General features: G+C 60.6%; 1 long non-coding RNA gene across 4 annotated transcripts; it reads right to left on the bottom strand.

The window, feature by feature from the left end:
* LOC106508288 lies at window positions 738-18,641 on the bottom strand. Of its 4 annotated transcripts, none has more exons than XR_002341384.1 (8): window positions 18,338-18,641; window positions 13,989-14,152; window positions 13,437-13,636; window positions 8,294-8,348; window positions 6,893-7,447; window positions 3,002-4,721; window positions 2,683-2,902; window positions 738-1,119 (listed from the first exon to the last, which is right to left on the bottom strand). It is a non-coding gene; the product is annotated as an uncharacterized LOC106508288 (long non-coding RNA). The 4 variants fall into 4 exon arrangements; XR_002341381.1 differs by lacking the exon at window positions 18,338-18,641 and having other exon boundaries at window positions 6,893-7,061; window positions 7,288-7,447; window positions 13,989-16,613; XR_002341383.1 differs by lacking the exon at window positions 18,338-18,641 and adding an exon at window positions 14,606-16,613 and having other exon boundaries at window positions 13,989-14,207.

The following is a 20,493-nucleotide window of genomic DNA, read 5'->3' as shown; positions in this document are numbered from 1 at the left end:
ACCAACCACCAGCAAGAGAACCGAAAAAGCGTCTCTGAGCCTGACAAGTCAAAGGCTCTCGAGAAGAGCCAGAGGCCCAAGAATAAGTCAAAATGGAAATTAGGGGGAGCCTGGAGCTCACCCATCGTGAGAACAGGAAACTGTAGGTCAGGGCTTGAGGAGCCATTGCTGCTGGAGCCGCGCTTGTGGGAAAAGCGAGAGTCTGAACTGGAAGAGAGGCTGAAAGCAGGGAGGAGGCGGCCGGATGCAAAAGACGTGAGAGAGGAGAGCAGAGTCCCTCCCTCAGAGTCGAAGGGAACACGAGTTTGCGAGTTTTTAGAAGTGAGTGAAACTGAAGACAGAGATGCGCCAGAAATGCTCAGAAATCTGAAAGATGAAGATACATCTACAGTATCAGTGGTGAACAGAGGCCAACACAAAGGCCCTCAAAAAAAGCTTTTTTGTTTTTGTCTTTGTGCCTTTCCTTGGGCCGCTCCCGCGGCACGTGGAGGTTCCCAGGCGAGGGGTCGAATCGGAGCCGTAGCCACCAGCCTGCACCAGAGCCACAGCCACAGGGGACCCGAGCCACGTCTGTGACCCACACCACAGCTCACGGCCACGCCGGATCCTTAACCCACGGAGCGAGGCCAGGGGTCGAACCCGCAGCCTCATGGTTCCTAGTGGGATTCGTGAACCCCTGAGCCATGACGGGAACTCCCCAACATTTTTTTAAAAATAAGAGAATGCAGTGAACAACCTTAGGCTAAGTAATTTGAAACTGTATTTGAAATGAACAATTTCGTAGAAAAAGATACAGCAAACTGACGTCAGAAGAAAGAGAAGACTTAATTGCCTCGACACCATGGAAGCAGGTGAACTAGAAGTTATGGGAGTCCCCGCTGTGGCTCAGCAGGTTAAGGCCCCAACGTAGTCTCCATGCGGATTCAGGTTTCGATTCCTGGCCTCACTCGGCGGGTGGAGAATCTGGCGTGGCTGCAGAGCTGCGGCGTGGTTTGCAGAATCTGGCGTGGTTTGCAGAAGCGGCTCGGATGCGGTGTTGCCGTGGCTGGGGTGTAGGCCTCAGCTGTAGCTCCGATTTGACCCCTAGCCTGGGAACGTCCACAGGCTGCCTGTGTGGCCCTAAAAATTAAAAAAAAAAAAAGAAGAAGAAGAAGAGGTAGAAGAAGTTATAATGTGACCACAAGGAGGCGGGTGGTGGGGAGTGAAAGATGAGAAGTTCCAACCTTACTCACATGAGGACCTGAAAGTAAGTTGGTTTTATAGTTTATTTTATGCAACTAGGGTCCCTTCAACATCCAGACAAAGACGGTCAAGAAAGAGAGCTTGCAGGCCCGTCTGACCTGAATGCGAAAATCCTAAGTAAACTTGTGAGTAAGTCACGTCCTAAAACCTGCGACCAATCTTCCTGCCCGTCTGGGGTTTAACCCCAAAGGATGGGAGTTCCCAAGGGGCGCAGGGGGTTAAGGATCCAGGGCTGTCACGGCTGTGGTGTGGCTTTGATCCCTGGCCAGGGAAATCGCACATGCCGCAGGCGTGGCCAAAACAAAACAAAACAAGAATGTGAGCGTGATTTCTGAGCACCTCTGTTAAAACCCAAGGCCGTGCCAGAAATGGAGTTTCGGAGGACAGCTCATTCAAAGCTGTACTTGCTGGCTCTCAGGGGCTCTGGGATTCAGCAGCAACTCAACCCAAGAGCTTCCAAGATGTCAGCCGAGAGGTCGGTGCTTTGAAGAGAAATAAAACACACCCAGGAGTTCCCATGGTGGCTCAGCGGAGACAAACCCAACTAGTATCCATGAGGATGTGGGTTCGATCCCTGGCCTCGCTCAGGAAGATCCGGCGAGGTGTGGGGTAGGTCGCAGAGGAGACTGGATCTTGTGGTGCTGTGGCTGTGGTGGAGGCCGGCAGCTGCAGCTCCAATTCGGCCCCTAGCCTGGGAACATCCACAGGCTGCAGGCGCGGCCCTAAAAAAAATTAATTAATTACATAAAACACAACCAGCCCGTTCCACGGTACCCGCCTTTGTGGCTTCAGAGTAACACTTGTTGGCAGGACAGAGCCCTGACTCTGTACTCCTCTCTGTCTGTCTGTCTCTCTCCTTTTAAACAGGATATGCATAAGATACATATTAACTAAGTATAAGATTATTCTTGGAATTCCCGTCATGGCTCAGCAGTTAATGAATCCGGCTAGTAAACATGAGGTTGGAGGTTCGATCCCTGGCCTTGCTCCGTGGGCTAAGGATCTGGCGTTGCCATGAGCTGTGGTGTAGGTCGCAGACACGGCTCGGATCCTGTGTTGCTGTGGCTCTGGTGGAGGCCGGCAGCTACAGCTCCAGTTAGACCCCTAGCCTGGGAACCTCCATATGCCGAGGGTGCGGCCCTAGAAAAAGGCAAAAAGACAAAAAAAAAAAAAAAAACAAAAAAAAAACCATGCCTGAGAGTCTTTGCAGCAAGTACACCTTGCAGGGCTTTCCTAGTTTCCTAGTCTCATCTTTGTTAGGGCCACACAGCGCTCGCCACAGGCTGGTCCTTGCTGCCCGTAAGCGGCCTCCTGGGCCGTCTCCCCAGCCCCTCGCTCCCACACGCAGGGAGAGGCAGCTCGCCCAGCTCACGGTCCGTGCGTGGTGTGTCTGCAGGACCAGAGGCAGAGCGGGAGAGCTGGGCCAGAAGCTCCACGCACCTGACATCCGGGATCGCCAGCACGTTCCCCGCATCCGTCCAGCACCGCGTGCGGGGCCCCTGTCCCCGTTCTCCTGGGCGACAGAGTCGAGGGTGTGGGAAAGCTTCAGCCTGGTCGTCTCGCCTGTGAGAGGGGGCAGCTGGACTCCCAGCCGTGAACAGGCCCCAGAGGCTGAGGCCCGTTGTACAACTGGCCTTCCGACCACATGGCTTTGAGGCACCTGTGTGACAGAGGAAACAGCCAAACGGTGGAGCATAGAAACCCTGAAAAAATTAAGACAAGGGCGTATCAAGAATGCACGCGCTGTGTGTGGATATACCTATGGCACACAACACACGTGTTCACCGCCTGTCCGTGCTGTCGGTGAGGCAGCTGTGGGTAGGCTGCTCGCCGTTAATTCTGGGGGAGGCAAACGTGACACGTGGACCTTCTAGTGCAGCGGGGTTAGCACCTCAGCCCCCTTGCTGTTCAAGGACCAGCTGAATTTCCTTCCCTCTGAACTGTTGCTTCTCTCAGGCGCCGATGCTTCTGTGGGGCTAGCTTTCAAAATTACTGGAGTTCCCTGGTGGCTCAGAGGGTTAAGGACCTGATGTTGTCGCTGCGCGGGTATAGGTTTGAGCCCCAGGAGCTCCTTCACGTGGTCTGCAGGCCACAGGTACAGCCAAACAAAAAGAACTTTTCTGTTTCTTTTTCTTTTTTTAAGGCCGCACCGGAATCCGAGCTGCATCTGGGACCTATGCTGCAGCTGTGACAACACTGGATCCTTAACCCACTGAGCAAGGCCAGGCATCCTACCCGCGTCCTCACAGACACTGTGTCGGGCCCGGAACCGGCTGAGCCACAGCAGGGACCCAAGACATTTTCTGAATCCCTATTTACAGGAGGTCCTTGGATGTCAGGGGATGAAGCTTCCTGTGATTGCTACTCCTTCCGAGTTTGTCAGAGCCTTTCAACTTTGCCTGTTGGGGTTTTACCCAAATACACATGGAAAACATTTTTAAAAACGAATGAAACATTTTTTAATTGCAGGTCACCAGACTCCCCCCTCACCCAGGCTTCTGGCCTCTGGGTTTCCTGGCAGGCAGGGCCTGGCCCGCTCTGAGTTGTGACAACAAACACCCCAAAGGGCAGTGGTGATAACGACAGCCGCCCCCCAGGGAGTCCCGCCCCCAGGGAGTCCCGCATGCTGGGCCGTCATCAGCTCATTTAGCCCAGAAGGTGGTGGCGCCATCGCCCCATCTTCCAGACAGGGAGCGGAGGCACAGAAGCCAAGTGAGCTCACAAGGTCACAGAGGTCACGCCTGCGTGAGTCAGGAGTGGCACCTGGGCCCTGTGACATCTCACTTCCGTCCGCTGGGCTCGGCTGACACCCAGGGACCCACCCCACACCGCAGCAGGGACAACACCGGGTTCTTAAGCCGCTGCACCACCAGGGAACTCCCGCCCAGGGCTTTCTCTGGCTCCGCTTCTTAGTTAAAGCCTTGATTGTCTAGAACTGAATTCGGAGGCGGGGAGACCCACACCCATCCCCTGGCCGGGAGATAAAGGCACCCAGGCTGTTTTCGCCCACCCCTCACCTTCCCCCGGCTCAAGGGTCCACGCGGACTCAGTCCCCACCTTTTTTCTGGGCACGCTCAGTCCCCAGGGCTCAATTTAAATTCCATGAAGACACCAGCTCCCAAATTCGAAGGCTGGCCCAGAGCTCTTTCCTGAGCTGGACTCACGCAGCCCACCCTCTGCTCACCACAGCCCTGGGTGCTGCCCCCCGCTGAGCCCAGTGTGCCCCCAGCTGCCATACCTGCCCCTCCATCTCCAAGCTCAGCAGTGGAAGCCCCTCTGCCTCAGGTGAGCAGGCCATGCACCCTGCCCCTGCTTCCATCACTAAGATACCGAAGCCACCCGTGTGGGACTCACTCAAAACGCACACAAAGGGAGCTCCCGTCGTGGCACAGCGGAAATGGATCCGACTAGGAACCGTGAGGTTGCAGGTTCCATCTCTGGCCTCGCTCCGTGGGTTAAGGATCCGGCGTTGCCGGGAGCTGTGGTGTAGGTCACAGACAGGGCTTGGATCCCGTGTTGCTGTAGCTATGGTGCAGGCCGGCAGCTGCATCGCTGATTTGACCCCTAGCCTGGGAACCTCTATATGCCGCAGGTGCAGCCCTGAAAAAAAAAGCAAAAAAAAAAAAAAAAAAAAACCACGCACACACACACACACAAAAGGGACCCAGAGTGTGCCGGCTCGTCCGGGGCTGTGTGTTCCAGCAGGTCCTCCAGCTCCAAGGGCACCCAGGAGGAAGGCCTACCCAGCACCAGAGCCAGCTGAGCTCAACACCTCTGCTCTACGGGCCCCTCAGAGCGGCCCTACTGAAACCTGTTCCAGACAGAGTTGGGGCTCTGACCCAGGGGAGGCTGCCCAGAGGCTCAAACATTGGAACAAACCCCGTGCAAAACAAACATGAATAAGCCACACCAAAGAATGCCATACTAAATCACTTAACACGAGCTATCGGGGACTTCCCACTGTGACTCCGTGGATTCAGAACCTGACTAGGATCCGTGAGGATTCAGGCTCGATCCCCGGCCTCACTCAGTGGGTTAAGAATCCGGCTGTGCTGTGACGGTAGCGTAAGCCGGCAGCTGCTGCTCGGATTCAGCCCCTGGCCTGGGAACTTCCATCGGCCACATGTGCGGTCGTGAAAAGAGAAAAAAATCTTTAAGAGAAAACTGGTGGTTGAAAGTGAAAATCGTAGCAGCGTAGGTAAGGTTGCCGTCGTGATCTGAGAAAAATGGTTAATGGCAGCACTAAGGCTGCGAGGAGGCCAGAAGTCTCCCACTGCAACGCCACTGCGGGCGGGCGGCAGAGGGTTACAGAGCCATCATTGTTACTGCTGCGGCGTGGGTTCGATCCCTGGCCCGGGAACTTCTGTACGCTGTGGGCGTGACCAAAACTAAAAAAAATAAAGCGACGCCGTATGAAGTACCTGAAGGCACACAGGGAGAAATTAAGGACACACACACTGAGGGAGCGCCCATCGTGGCGCAGCAGACACGCATTTGACCAGCATCCACGAGGACGCAGGTTCGATCCCTGGCCTCGCTCAGTGGGTTAAGGATGCAGCATTGCCGTGAGCTGTGGTGTGGGTCACAGACGCGATTCGATTTGGCGGCCGTGTTGCTGTGGCTGTGGTGTAGACAGGCAGCTGCAGTTCCGACTCAGCTCCTCGTCTGGGAACCTCCCCATGCAGCATATGCAGCAGTAAAAAGACAAAAAATAAAAAATAAATGTAGATGATCAGAAACCTTCTTTTTTTGGCTTTTTAGGGCCGCACCCATGGCACATGGAGGTTCTCAGGCTAGGGGTGGAATCGGAGCTACAGTTGCCAGTCTACACCACAGTCACAGCAACGCCAGATCCAATCCGCATCTGTGACCTACACCACAGCTCATGGCAACACCGGATCAGTAACCCAGTGAGCGAGACCGGGGATCGGACCCGTGTCCTCACGGATCCTAGCCGGGTTCGTTTCCGATGCGCCACAGCGGGAACTCCATGCACTGTTGTCTCTTGACGGCTCCTCCCGTGTCTCTGCCTCCCTCCCTTCCCTGATCAGCGGCTGTCTGAACCTGCCGTTCGCAACTGAGGGGAGGTCATGGAGGCTGAAGGTTGTTCCCCAAAACAAGAAATGGGGGACCCGGAAAAGCTTGTGTGCCCAGGAGCCCACAGGGCCCCGCTTCATTTCCTTAACACCTAATGTCCATCCACGCCCACAGGACAGACAAGCAGTGGCCCACGCATGTCACAGAGCAGAGCACGCGGCAAAAGCTGGGGACCCTCCTTACTGGGGGGCGGGGATGTAAGCTAATGCAGCCTCTGTGCAGAACAGCACGGAGCTTCCTTAAAAAGCTAAATAGAGAGCTGAGGAGTTCCCGTCGTGGCGCAGTGGTTAACGAATCCGACTAGGAACCATGAGGTTGCGGGTTCGGTCCCTGCCCTTGCTCAGTGGGCTAAGGATCCGGCGTTGCCGTGAGCTGTGGTGTAGGTTGCAGACACGGCTCGGATCCCATGTTGCTGTGGCTCTGGCGTAGGCCGGCGGCTACAGCTCCGATGAGACCCGTAGCCTGGGAACCTCCATATGCCATGGGAGCGGCCCAAGAAAAGGCAAAAAGACAAAAAAAAAAAAAAAGTAGAGAGCTGAGGCAGGATGCTAACCCAGGCCGTCGGTGCAGGAGCAGGGGCTTCCGTACGTTCTTCGATGTGGCCACGGATGAACGCCTGTGGCTTAAGGGCTCCGGGGACGAGCATCCCCACGGGCCTTGTTGAGGGTAGGGAGTGCACCTGCTCCCAGATGGACATTCATCCCTAAGCCCCGTGACTCCGTCTACGGACAAAAAGGACGAAGAAAAATGAGACGGAGAGGACGTTTCCAGCCCCAGGGCCCTAGTGGACAAGGGCCGATAAGGGTAATTGAACAAGGTCAAGGGGAGAAGACCACGGCTCTCCGGATCCCACGGTGGTGCCCCCCCACGCCCACCCCCGCCAACTAAGAGGAATAAAAACCCTACAGGACAGTAGAGAAAGGGGGTCTTCTCCCCGCTCCCAGCAACCTGGGAGCCATCTGCTTTCCTGTAGTAAAAGCTCTGCTTGCTTGCTCCCTGTGTGTTCGCGGAGTTCATTCCTCGACGGCCGTGGACAAGAGCCCGGATCCGGTATCGTCTTTCCCGTATCAGAGCTACCGTACAATCCAGCAATCCCGCTCCTGGTCACCTACGCGGAGAAAACCATCATTCAAAACATCCGTGCACCCCGATGTCCACAGCGGCGCTGTGCACGGCAACCAAGACACGGAGAAAACCTGAAAGTCCATCGACAGAGGAATGGATGAAGATGTGGCACATACAGAGCGAGAGTGGAATACTGCTCAGCCACAAGAAAGAAGGGAATCATGCCATTTGCAGCAACACGGATGTAGCTAGAGATGCTTGATCGTACTAAGTGAAACAAGTCAGAAAGAGAAAGACAAACATCCTGTGATACCACTGTGAGCTGGAGTTTGGCTCCTGCCATCGCCTCTACCCGGATTCAACCATGAGCCACGGCAGCCGTGGCTCCTCCAGAGAAGAATCGGGGTGAAGGCCGGGAGTGAGGCGCCCTGCGCGCTGGGAAAACTGGAAGAACAGGTCTTCAGAGAGACAGCTGTTTTTTTAGGCGAAGGTTTCAGGGGCCCCCCCCTTAGCCTTCCTGGTGACATCTGCTCCTGGTGACCTTCAGGAGCCCAGCAGCGAACTTTTGGAGATTGTGGGCCTGGCTGCAGGGGCCTCCCCTCTATCAGGAAGAGCCATACCCTCCCTGGGCGGTGTTTCCCTCTGAAATGCCCCTGCAGGGCTGTGGCTCTGTTCTGTTGCACACAGGATGCCCCCTGGGAATGCAGCCACTTCCAAGGCTGAGCGGGAGCCGCCCTGATAGCCCAGGTGCGTGTCAAAGGGGTGACCTCAGGCGCCCAGGCCGCTGAGGTCCCTGCTCCCAGTATCCCAGCCCCTCCCTCTCCTCCCCGAGAGGTTTCTCGGGGCTCCCTGAGACGCTCGCTCCTTATTTTTCCCCCAAGAAACTTACCTCTCAACGATCAGGTTGTGCAGTTTTTAAAGTCAGCCTTCCTTCTACCTGGAATCTAAAAGATGATACAAATGAGCTTATTTACAAAACAGAAACAGACCCACAGGCGTGGAACCCTATCTTGATGGTCACGGAGGGAAAGGGGGCGGGGAGAGTAAACCGGGGTTTGGGTGTAACACAGACACACGGCGACGGACAAACAGATAAACCGGTTCCAGCAACGGACTTCGATTCTTGTTTTACACATAAGATATCTCGAGATGGACACAGATGACCCTGTGAACACAGGCGTCTCTGGGGGGGACCCGGCTACCACATGGCAGGCGGAACTTTATGAGCTCAATTCTTGCATCTCCTCATATCTAGAAAAACACGGATGTCTGACACCAGCAGCGGCCTTCAGGAGACCAGCAGCGAACTTCTACAAAACCTCTGCCTGGCTGCAGGCACCTGCCGCTTTGATGACGACGGAGGAGGCACAGGAGGTGGTACAATCCCAGGAAGGGACCAGAGATAAGAGGGGAACGTGGGGATGTCGGGAGACCACTCAAGACGGCCCCCAGAACAAAGCAGCCTTCCTGGACTCTCGGGGCGAGAATGGCCTCGGGTCGGTGGGCTGGGGGGGTGGGATGAGGCCTGCATTCAGATTCAGACCGAGGGCCACAGTTCGAGGGCCCCCTTCAGCTGGAGGAGGAAGAGGCGGCCTTTCCCACCCCCACTCCACTTGGAGGATAAAACTGGAGCCCACTGGAGCCTCGGGGTGGAGTCTCCGTGCCTGCCCTCTTGCGTGTCTCACAAGTGTCGCATCTGAATAAATCTGTTTCTCGCCTATCACTTTGTCTCTGGCTGAATTCCTTCTGCGCAGAGGCGTGAAGGACCTGAACCTCAGTGAGTCCAGACACAGGGGGAGGGATTCCAATTTAAAACTGTGGGTTCACACCTTGCTGGACCCCATGTTGGCACCCTCCCCGACTTTAAGGGATAAAAACCCCTATAGGACAACCGGGCGTGGGGGGGAGGCTTTGTCCCCACTCCCAGCAGCCCTGGGAGCTCTTGGCTTTCCTGTAATAAAGACTTGGCTTGCTTGCAAAAAAATAAAAATAAAAAAATAACAAATGCATAAAAATAAGACTGTGGGTTCTCGTCCCAGCCTGGGTTCTGGCCGCATTCCGTGCGCGAGTGCCCTCCGCGTCAGCTTCAGCTTTGTGGCTTCTATCTCGAGGGTCCCCCTTTGCTCTCTGGGGCAGCTCTCCTGAAATACTGCCTCCTGGACCACAGTTAAGTGGACAAAACAAGACATGTCACTGTCCCCTGTGAGAACAGCCACGCCCAGGAGTGCGCCCCGGCTGAGGTCCATCCAAAGAGGGACTCCAGTGAGCCCAGATGTCACCTCTTCCAGAGGCGTGGGTTTGCTGTCGGTCTGCTCACATCTGCAAGCCCTCCGTTCCCTCCACTTTCCCAAAGCGGCGAAAACTCAGGGATCCTGGCTCCCCCCTCCGCCACCGCCTCCTTGGCGCGGACCTGGGCTGCTGTCTCCTGGGTTTAAATCCTAATTCACCCCCAATAAAACTTAACTCAATTTTCAGGTTGTATTTTTCTAGTCGACCGTCCTGACCCCGTCCCCGTGATTTCTTCCGGCTGCACGCCTGACCGAGGGCGAAATAAGGTCGCCAGGCAGCTGACCTTAAAGACGGGAGATTATCTGGATTACAGCACGCGCTGCGCTCGCCATCACGAGGTGCTCCGGTGGGAGACGGGGGCCCCGTCTCAGCGGGAAGCGCAGGGCTCCCCCTTTTCCCTGGAGTCCCCAGGGGGAGCTCCGCCCTGCGAACGCGCTTCTCGTCCGCCCTGCGAACGCGCTTCTCGTCCGAGCCCCGGGATTGCAGACGAGGAGATCCCTGCTGTTTCCCCGGGCCCAAAAGGCCTGTCACTGTTGCAGCAGCCCCGGGGCCTCAGCCTGAGGGCAGTAACTGGGCTGAGCGGCCCGGTCTTTTTGTGTTTTAAGGTTTTTTAAAGCATAGCTGATCGGTAACGTGCCAATTTCTGCTTACAACAAAGTGACCTAGTCATACACATATACATTCCCTTTCTTTTTTTCTTTTTTCTTTCTTTTTGGTCTTTTTAGGGCCTCACCCGCGGCATATGGAGGCTCCCAGGGGAGGGGTCGAATCGGAGCTGCAGCCACTGCCGGCCTCCACCAGAGTCACAGCAACGCAGGATCCAAGCCGCGTCTGCCACCTACACCACAGCTCATGGCAACAACGGATCCTTAACCCACTGCGTGAGGCCGGGGACCGAACCGGCATCCTCGCAGATGCTAGTCAGATTCCTTCTTACATCATCTTCCGTCGTGTTCTGTCCCAAGAGACCGGGCATCCTTCCTGGTGCTGTGCCCCTTGCTCATCCACTCCAAACGGGAGAGCTGCACCTTCTAACCCCACACTCCCCACCATCCCACGCCCTCTCCCTGCCCCCTGGTGACCACAGGTCTGCTCTCCAAGCCCATGAGTCCTCCGGGTGGCTCTGCCCTTGAGAGGGACCAGAGGAAGACAGCACACACTGGCTTCCTCCGTGCAAATGATGGGGCTGCAGCGGGACGGCAGGGCCAGCCAGCACTTCTCTGTGGATGCCAGGGACCAGCCGCGGGGGTGGAGGGGGTGGCGCCTCGAAGTGTGCTCCTGGGGCCGTCGTGCGGGGAAAGGCACCTGGTTTATTGCAGGTCGAGTGGGCATCCAATAAAATGAGGAACTGGGGGTGCAGCCTGTTAAGTGCTGTGAGCTGGAGTTTGGCTCTTGCCCTCAGCCTCTACACGGATTCAACCATGAGCCACAGCAGCCGTGGCTCCTCCAGAGAAGAATCGGGGTGAAGGCCGGGAGTGAGGCGCCCTGCGCGCTGGGAAAACTGGAAGAACAGGTCTTCAGAGAGACAGCTGTTTTTTTAGGCGAAGGTTTCAGGGCCCCCCCCCCCCTTAGCCTTCCTGGTGACATCTGCTCCTGGTGACCTTCAGGAGCCCAGCAGCGAACTTTTGGAGATTGTGGGCCTGGCTGCAGGGGCCTCCCCTCTATCAGGAAGAGCCATACCCTCCCTGGGCGGTGTTTCCCTCTGAAATGCCCCTGCAGGGCTGTGGCTCTGTTCTGTTGCACACAGGATGCCCCCTGGGAATGCAGCCACTTCCAAGGCTGAGCGGGAGCCGCCCTGATAGCCCAGGTGCGTGTCAAAGGGGTGACCTCAGGCGCCCAGGCCGCTGAGGTCCCTGCTCCCAGTATCCCAGCCCCTCCCTCTCCTCCCCGAGAGGTTTCTCGGGGCTCCCTGAGACGCTCGCTCCTTATTTTTCCCCCAAGAAATTTAACTCTCAACTTTCAGGCGTGCATTTCTTTCAGTCGTCAGCGCTGACCCGTGAGGAAGCCCAGCAAAGGTGGCATCAGAGGGTTCAAAAGAACAGGGGTGTGGCTCTGGGCTGGGGGTGCACCAGGTGCGAGGCTTCTCTTCTCCGAGGAGCAGAGTCAGGGGAGCAGGGTGGGGTCGGCCCCCTCCGGTCCCAGGGGAAGGGGCTGCTTGGGGTAGGCCCTGGGGTGGGCAGGTCAGCAGCAGTGGCTCCTGTGGAGCCTCGAGGCCTGGGGAGAGCTTGGTCCTGTCTCCAGGTGGCCCAGGGGCCATCCAGGCGTTTCTGGAGGAATGGGACCAGGTGCATTCTTGGTGAGACCCCAGGCCGAGGGGCAAAGACACGGCTTCCGGGCTGGGGTGGGAGCTCAGCGGAGGGCTTGGGGCGAGTGGGGGCCGAATGGGAAAGCTATTCCATGGTGGGACGTCAGCAGATGTTTGAGACAGAAATAGCGCAGAACAGACTGCTACTTAGAAATAGCCGCTATTTAGAAACAAGGCTGCTATTTAGAAATACGGCTGCTATTTAGAAATAAATGCGGAAGAGTGTGAGGACAGGAGTTGCCGAGGCAAAGAGTGGGTGTCTCAAGACGGGGAAGTGGAGGGAGGGCCGAGGGAAGTGCTCCTGGTCGCCACAGCCAAGGGGCATAAAGCAGACAACACAGAAACAAGGGGTCCATCTGAGCAAAGGAGTGAGATGGGCCCGCTGACCCTGGGGGGCTGTTTCTGAGGCAGGGGCCGTGGCAGAAGAGGTCCAGGCCCTGCCCTTTGTCCCTGGCCTGTCGTGGGCTGAGCTGTGTCCCCAAATTCACACTTTGGGGTCCTGACCCCAGCACTGCGTTTGGAGACGGGGTCTTTCAAGAGGTGATTAAGGTCAAGTGAGGTCACCGGGGTGGGGCCCTGACCCCACAGGACTGGGGACCTAGAGGCAGAGGAGGTCAGGACACAGACACACACAGAGGGACGGCCCCGCGAGGACACAGGGGGCAGATGGCCGTCCACATGCCCAGGAGAGGGGCCTCGGGAGGGACCCGCCCTGCCCGCCCCTGGGGCTCGGACGCCAGCCTCCAGGACTGGGGGACAGGGACTGCTGTTGGAGCCTCCCCGGCTGCAGGACCTTGTTCGGACAGCCCGGCGGACCTGGACAGCGCCATCCCCGCCGTCTCCCGGCCAGCCGCCTCTGCTTTCCCAGGGCACCGGCCCCTTCCCAGCAAGTAGAAAGGCCCCCTCGCAGGGGTTCCCTGTGCTCCTGGTCGCCACAGCCAAGGGGCATAAAGCAGACAACACAGAAACAAGGGGTCCATCTGAGCAAAGGAGCGAGATGGGCCCGCTGACCCTGGGGGGCTGTTTCTGAGGCAGGGGCCGTGGCAGGAGAGGTCCAGGCCCTGCCCTTTGTCCCTGGCCTGCAGCGGGGCCACTCAGGCTTGGGAGCCAGTCCCTGGGGTTAAAATCCTGAGGTCACTTAGTAGCTGCCCCGCCTGTCTGAGCCTCTGTCTTCCCGGCTGGGGTGCGGTCAGCCTGCCCAAGATGGCTGCCCTCTTGCTCCCTGTGTGTCCCCGGCTGGACCCGTCCCTGCCGCCCCTACAGCCCACTCACCCGGCCCGCCTTCCCTCCCAGTCACAGAGCCTAGTCGGTCCCCGCCCACGGGCTCGCCCTCGGCCCACCTAGTGACTCTTCTAATCTTTCCATCAGCATGTCACCACCACCACGGCCTCTCTGCCTGTTTCCCTGGTTACCCATGGGTTTCGGGCTAACCGATTACCTCTCCCTCCCTCCAGGAGTGACGCCACCGCCGGGGCACACTGCCGGCTGCCCCACAGGGCAGTATCGCTCTGGACCCTGCGTCATACCCGCAAGACCTCGCCCGTCCATTGAACCGAGCCCGATGACATCTCTGTGACTGACCCCAGGCTCTTTCTTCTGTCTTGGAGCTGGGCAAGGGCGGGGCTCTCCGTCCAGCACCTGCAAAGGGGGATCCCACTTAGCCTCCCCAAGGGACGTGGGACGATGCCCGAGCCCCACCCCCGCCCCCGCCCGAGCTTCCCGCTGCACTGGGCCCCCCGTGGGTCACACACGGGAACCTGTCCTCTCACCCTGTGACAGCAGGTCAGGGGTGATAGGCAAAAGGCAAAAAGTGGGCAGCTGGCCCTGCTGGTCCCGCGTAGGAGAGGTCTCCAGGAAAGCCTTCTGCTTCTAAAGCAGGGAAGACCCTGGGCCCACAGGATGCCCAGTCACCCTCCACAGCTCTGACTCACTCCCCTGCTGCGTCGGGCCGGTCAGCTCCGAAGCTGGGCTTAAAACAACACAAACTCACCCTCTCACGGCTCAGCTCGGGGCGGGGGGCCCAGCACGGGTCTCCTGGCACTGAAATCAAGGTGTCACTGGCGGGCTCCTCCGGGGCTCCCCCAGGAGGACTCTTCCGGCCTTTTCCAGCATCCAGGGGCGCCCGCATCTTGGCCCCCAGCCCGCCTCCTGCACCTGCAAAGGCAGCGGCCGGAGTCGGCCAGACTCTTGGACTCCTCTTGTCAGGACCCTGTGTTGACAACAGGGCAGGAACAGTTCACCCCAATAATCCAGGATAGTCTCCCCATCTTGAGGCCCTTGCCTTAATTTTTTTTCTTTTCACAGTCGCTCCTGCAGCATATGGAAGTTCCCAGGCTGGGGGGTCAAATCGAAGCTTCAGCCTCGGCCTATGCCAGAGCCACGCCAGATCCTGAGTCAGGCTAGGGATCAAACCAGTATCCTCACAGAGACAACGTCAGGTCCTTAACCCATGGAGCCACAACGGGAACTCCTCCTTCCTTTACTTGTAACTACCTGCAAAGTCCCTGTACGACCTGATGTCACTGAGTGCAGGTCCTGGGGACGAGGATACCAGACGAGTCGGGGCTCTCCAGAGAAGCAGAAGCAGTAGGATGTCTGTCCACCCACCTTGCTGTCTGCTAAGGAACTGGTCACCAGGTCATGGAGGCTGGCTGGTCCCAACATCAGTGGTCTCCAGGCTGGAGCCCCAGGGGAGCCGATGGTACAGTTCAGTCTAAAGGCGGGCGTCCCTCTCATTTGCAGGAGGCTAGGCCTTTGGTTCTGTTCAGGCCTTCGACTGATTGGACGAGGCCCACCCATGCTGGGGAGGGCCGTCTGCTCCCTGGGTCCGGCGATTCAGATGCTAGTCACATCCAGAAACACCCTCCCAGGCAGGCCCAGACGCACGAGGGTCTGGGACCCACGTGGCCCCATCAAGTTGACACGTAAAATTAGCCCTCCCAGGCATGGACATTTCTGCGGGGCAGGACTCTTCAACCCAGCATGAGCATGGGGTTAGGTGGCAGGAGGGGCAGAGGAAGGGGGCAGAGGTGGGAGGCCCCCCGAGGCCCAGGGCGGCACGGCCGCACCGTTGCTGGCACCACAGGTCTGCCCGGGGCTCCGGGGCAAGTGCTTGCCCTCCTCGTGCGGAGCTGGGGTCTCTGCAGCCTCAGCCCTGGAAGCTGAGGGAGGGGTCTTCTCTGGTGGGCGGCTGGGGGGCTGGAAGGTCATCCTGCCCGTGGGGGAGCTCGGAGCGGGCCCCCCAACCCTCCGCCCGTCGGGGACCCTGTCCAGGCCACAGCAAGGAGGGCCCCCAGCCTCTGCAGGGGGAAGACCCTGACTGTCCCCAGACCCGGACACTGGCTTCTGCAAAAGCGCCGCTGGGGTTGCTGAGCGTGTCCTTGACAGTCTCACTTGTGACCCAGTAGAGGCCCTGTCTCCGCACAGCCTGGGGGCTGGGGGGGAGGAGTGCAGGAGGCAGGACAGGGGTGAGACGGGGCTTGTGGGGCCAAGCCAGGCGCCCGGATGTGAGGGGTGCCTGCCACCCGTCTGCAGGCAGACTCTCCCGGGACCTTCCTCCCTCACCGCCAACCCCTCCTTGCTCCCCTCCCGCCCACAGGCCCCTGGTTGTCATCCTGAGTCCCTGGCACCCCGTAGCCCCCGCCCCCAGGGTGACAACTGCAAACCATGGTGACATTTGTCTGGGCTCCCCGTGGGGTCTGCACCTCGGGGGCTGGAGACCCCAGGCCGAGGTGACGTCCCTGTGGTGGGCTCAGCAGGTGGGGAGGGGACCCCGCTGGGCAGGGTGGGGGCCCGGCCCGAGCCGCAGGACCCACGGGCAGTGGCCACTTCGGGAGGGCTTCCTCGGTCCAGCTGAGAGGCCAGGCCTTGCGTGCCGGGGGGCGGCTGCACCGGCATCCCCACTGCACCTCGCTGGGGGCAGTGGGGATGGAACCTAAGGCCAAGGCGGCGTCCCGTGGCCACCCGGCTAGAAGGGGAAGGAAGCTGCAGGCCGGCCCTGGGCCCTCCCTCCGTCACGCGCTCTGGGGTCAGCAGGCCTGGGCTCCGGGGGAGGGCGCTGCGGGCGGAGTGGCCTCCAGCTGCCGGCGGCACCCGGGTCTGCCCTGCCCTCCGCTGTCTGAGGCTGTCCTCCCCGCAGGCCACCCCCGGCTGCCCCCCTCCCTCCCCCATGGCCACTTGGCCAGGCACAGCCCACACCCTGGCATCCTATCTCCCTGCTGGACACTTGGAGCTGCTCCAGGCAAGTCCCCAGGGCCACACGGGCTATATTCGGTGGTGGCTCCCAGTGGTGGTGGCTCCCAGTCTCAGCCTGGTGGAGACAACAGCAACCAGCAGGCCCTATGGTGGCCGCTTTCTGCTCTTGGCTTCCAGAACCTTCTCTCCTGCTTTTCCTCACTGGCCGCTGTGCCTTCTCCTCTTCTGGCTCCTCCCCAGCCCCTGCATCCACACGCAGCCTGGCGAGTTCCTGCACCCCCGCCCCGGGCGCAGCTCGCAGCGTCTCAAAGGCCCCTCGGAGGGGATCTTCCTGCAGCTTCATCTCCTTGGAGGTGTTCCGGGCCCCTTCTCTCTCTCCCCGCCTCATCCCTGCCCCACGCCAGCCACCTCCTCCTCCCCTGAACCCCGACTCCCGACCCTGCCTCCTCCCCACCCCCCCACTGGGCTGCACCTGCTCATCCCAGCAAAGCCCCCCACACTGCAGCCCCTCTCGGCCAGCCCCGCCCTCCACCCACTTGGGGCTCCCACCGGCCGCCTGGCCCTTCTCCCGACACTGTCGCCAGTGGTCAGGAGGTTTGCTTCCTCCTGCGGCATCACGCTGACCCCACGTGTGGTGCAACATGTCTGGCCAGTGTCTGGTGTCCCCTTCCCTCAACTGTCCCCAAGGGCACTGTCCATGCCCATCTCACTGCATTCGTCACCCTGCTGTCCCCCCAGGACCTTCTGCTCCCAGAGGATGGGTGTCTGTCCTACTCATCCCGCCCACCCTGTGCCCACAGGGCTGCCCGGCCCGGGGAGGGGGCACACGAACACCTCCCCGAGGGCTCACCGTCCTGGTGGGTGTGGGGCAGCTTGCAACTCTCCCCGGACCAGGACCCAGCTGGGCAGTCGCCGTGGAGTCTTCGGAGCCTGGACTAGAGCAGAGCCTCCAAGGACACTCCCGAGGGGACCCCCCATCCCAGACCCAGCCCCATGGAGGAAGATCAGTTGGTCCCTCCCAGACCCCCAGCCTCCTTCTGTGCCCTTCGCCAGGCCCTCCTTTGAAAAGCACCCCCACCCCAGAGACCCAGGGCAGACCTTGCATGACTCGCTGGGGCCCAGAGGGGCCCACTTCCAGGCAGCCAGCGCCTGGACATCCACCTTCCTGGCATTTGGGGTTCCCCGCAGTCTCCCACAACCTGCAGACCGCCCCCCGCCCCCAGGCTGTGCACCCTCAGTTCCAGCCACGCCTGCAGAATCCTCTGGCCCGGGCTGCTGGGGGCCCTGCCCAGGCGCCCTTCCTGCAGGGACTCTGTCTCCAAGACCCTCGGCGGCCCCCCTGCTGCCATGGAGGCCCCGGAGCTCCAGGCCAGGCCCCACGCCCTCCGCGGTTCTCCCCTCAGCCAGAGGCCAGCAGGGACCAAGGCCTCGGCTTTCTGCGGTGGCGGTGGCAGGAGGGGACAGAGAGGGGTTACGCTGCCAGCACCGTCTGCCCCATCCCGCTCTCTGCTCTGTCCCTGCGGGAGAGACCACGGCACTGTGATCCCATTTTGCAGACAAGTGACTGAGGCCTGGGGGGACTGAGGAGCCTCCTGCGGGCTGAGGGCTCAGACGGGCAGAAGGCTGCCTCCAGGTCTATCTCCCTGCTAGCAGGGAAGCGGCCGTGCAGGGGGCTGACTGGGGCTCCAAATCCTTGGCTCCAGGACTGCAAGGCGAGGCCTCAGTACGTGCCTCCAGGCAGTGCCAGGCCGTCCTTCCTGGCCCTCAGCTCATGCACGGCCCGCAACGGGGTCCCCCGGGGCCCCCCAGCTCAACCAGGGTCTCAGAAGAATCAAGGCCTTGTTCACGGGGCCAAGGACAACCTGCCCCACCCTCTCTCCCTGCTCGGCTGAGTCACGGCTCCAAAGGCCATGGGTGTTGCAGCCCTGGACCCGTTTGTCTGGCTGCCTGGGAGGGGCTGGGTGCCACCAGGGAGCTGATTCCCAAAAGCAGGTGCCACCTGCCCACCCCTGGGAACAGGCCCGCGCGTGGCTGGAGCGTGGGTGGGGGCCGCAGGGAGAGTCGTGAGGTCTGTTCCGGGAGAGGACGGACCTGGGGACGCCTGGGCTCCACTGGGACGCAGCTGCCCTGCACCTGTGCACCCACCTGGCAGTCATGATGGGGTCGCCGTGGCCCTGCCCTCAGGGTTGGCAATGTGGGCACCGCTTGCCCTGCTGCGTGCACGTCTCCAGGTGGATTGGGGCCATGGAGGCAAGACAGCCTGTGCCCCCTCTGGCCCAGCGAGTGGCTGTGGAGGGAGGTCAGTGGTTGCCAGAGGCCTGGAGTGGCGCCCCTCTGCTCCGTCGGCCTCCAGGGGTCAAGGCCCAAGTCCCACCTCTGTGCCGTGGGACACTTGGCGGGCCCAAGATCCCGGGGGAAGCCGCAGACATTGCTCAACCCTCCCTTCTTCCCGACACTCACAGGAGTGGCGCCCAAAACAAGCACGCGGGTCGGCCCGGCCCAGCGGACTCAGGCAGAGCAAGGCAGCCACCGTCACGGCCGTGCCAACCCACCCACACCCTCCTGCGGCCAGCCACCCACCCATCCCACCCCAGGCCCTGACTCGGCTCTCAGGGTTCCTGGCCGGCTGGCACCCCTCTTACCTGCCCGCCCACTCTCGTTGCCTTGGCCCCACCGGCCAGCTCCCACTTCCCCGCGCCTCTCCCGGCCTGGCCCTGACCTTGCCCTGCGTGTCCAAGGCCTTGGGGACACCTGTCCCAGCAGGTGCAGCCCACCCGCCCACACAGCCTCCGGGCCCCAAACTGAACTCCTCGTCCTCACATCCGTGGTCCCCACGGTGGCGCAGGGGGCAGAACAGCCCCCCAAAGATGCCACGGCCAAGCCCTCAGACGCGCAAATGTGTGAGCTTCCGTGGCCAAGGGCCCCCACAGGTGGGAGTGGGGATCTGGAGGGGGGACACGGTGCTGGGTCCCCGGGGGGTCCAGTGTCCTCCCATAACACAGCAGCCACAGGACACGGACGGGCAGGGCTCGTGAGCACCGCCCGCCAGAAGCAGGAGCGCGCTTGCCCCTCGTCCTCACTCTCCCGCGTCCACCCCTCCTGGTGCCCTTGTCCCCTTCCTAAAGCCACCATCACAGGCCCACCCCTCCCACCTGGGGAGCCCTCAAGCCACCGTTGCCTGTGGGAGGTGGTGGGCAGGTCGCTCCTGGGACCTCTGCTCTCCCCACGTCCCCGCAGCTCCCAGGGCTTCAGGCCCGGCCCGCACCGGGGCCCTCTCCGTTCCGTGGGTGTTTGTCACCCCTCCCCCCATGAATGGGGGCTGGGCTCTTGCTCAGGTCCCCCCACAGCCTGGCCAAGCCCAACTGGGCACACTGCCCAGTCAGACGGCCCATCATCCTTCTGACCCCCACCCCCACTCTCCCCACGGGAGCTCCTCTGCCTCCCTGGAGCTCACGGCTCTCCAGCCCACCCCAGGGTCTTTGCACACGCTGCTGCCCACGCCCCGGAGGGCCTCCCACCTCCCCCACCCCCGCCCACATGGCTCCTGGGCCGCCTTCTGCTCACCATCCAGGAGGGCACGTGGCTGTCCTCGCCCTGCCCCAGCTGTGCCCTCAGCACAAGCCACCGCCTGTGACCAGGTCATGTGCCAATTAAGGACCTGTCTTGGTCATTCCCAGCCTGCAGCACAGAGATGGGCATCCGGGAGTGTGGTAGGTTTTTAAGGAAAGAGGGCGGGCTCCCTGACCACACTCAGGGGTCACACATCAGCACGCAGGCAGCTGAGGTACGGGCCGTGCAGCCTCTGCTGAGGCAGGTCCCCGAGCCGACCTGGAGGCTCCAGCACCAGCCCCTGGTCCCTGGCCCACCTCCCCAGAGAAATCCTGCTGGAGGAAGGTCACGACCCAGGGCTCAACCCTCAGGCCTGGAGTGCCCACTCCAGAGGGCTCGTGGGCCCCTGGGACCCAGTCTCCTTTCCATCTGTGCCCGGACTGAGGCCCTGAGGGACCACTTTGTTCTCAAAGCCTCTGGGACGTGTCGCTATCTCAGAATCGGGGATTCTCCAAGCTCAGCGCCATCAGCCTGGGCCTGTGCGCCACGTTGGGGGTGGGGATGAGGCAGGTGTGCCCCCCCAGCCCAAGGAGCCTGACTGGCCTCTGCAGGGCCTAGGCCGCCAGACACCCCGAGATGCCGCCGCCCCAGCAGCAGCCCCGCCCACAGCGGCTTCCTGGCCCCCAGCCTGCTGTGCTAGGCTCAGAACTGGGGGCGCTCATGGCTGGGGTGCAGAGCGGAAGCAGAGGCCT

Source organism: Sus scrofa, chromosome 2, assembly GCF_000003025.6.
Source record: "Sus scrofa isolate TJ Tabasco breed Duroc chromosome 2, Sscrofa11.1, whole genome shotgun sequence".
NCBI classification, from domain to species: Eukaryota; Metazoa; Chordata; class Mammalia; order Artiodactyla; family Suidae; genus Sus; species Sus scrofa.
This window is presented reverse-complemented; position numbering and strand designations above follow the sequence as displayed.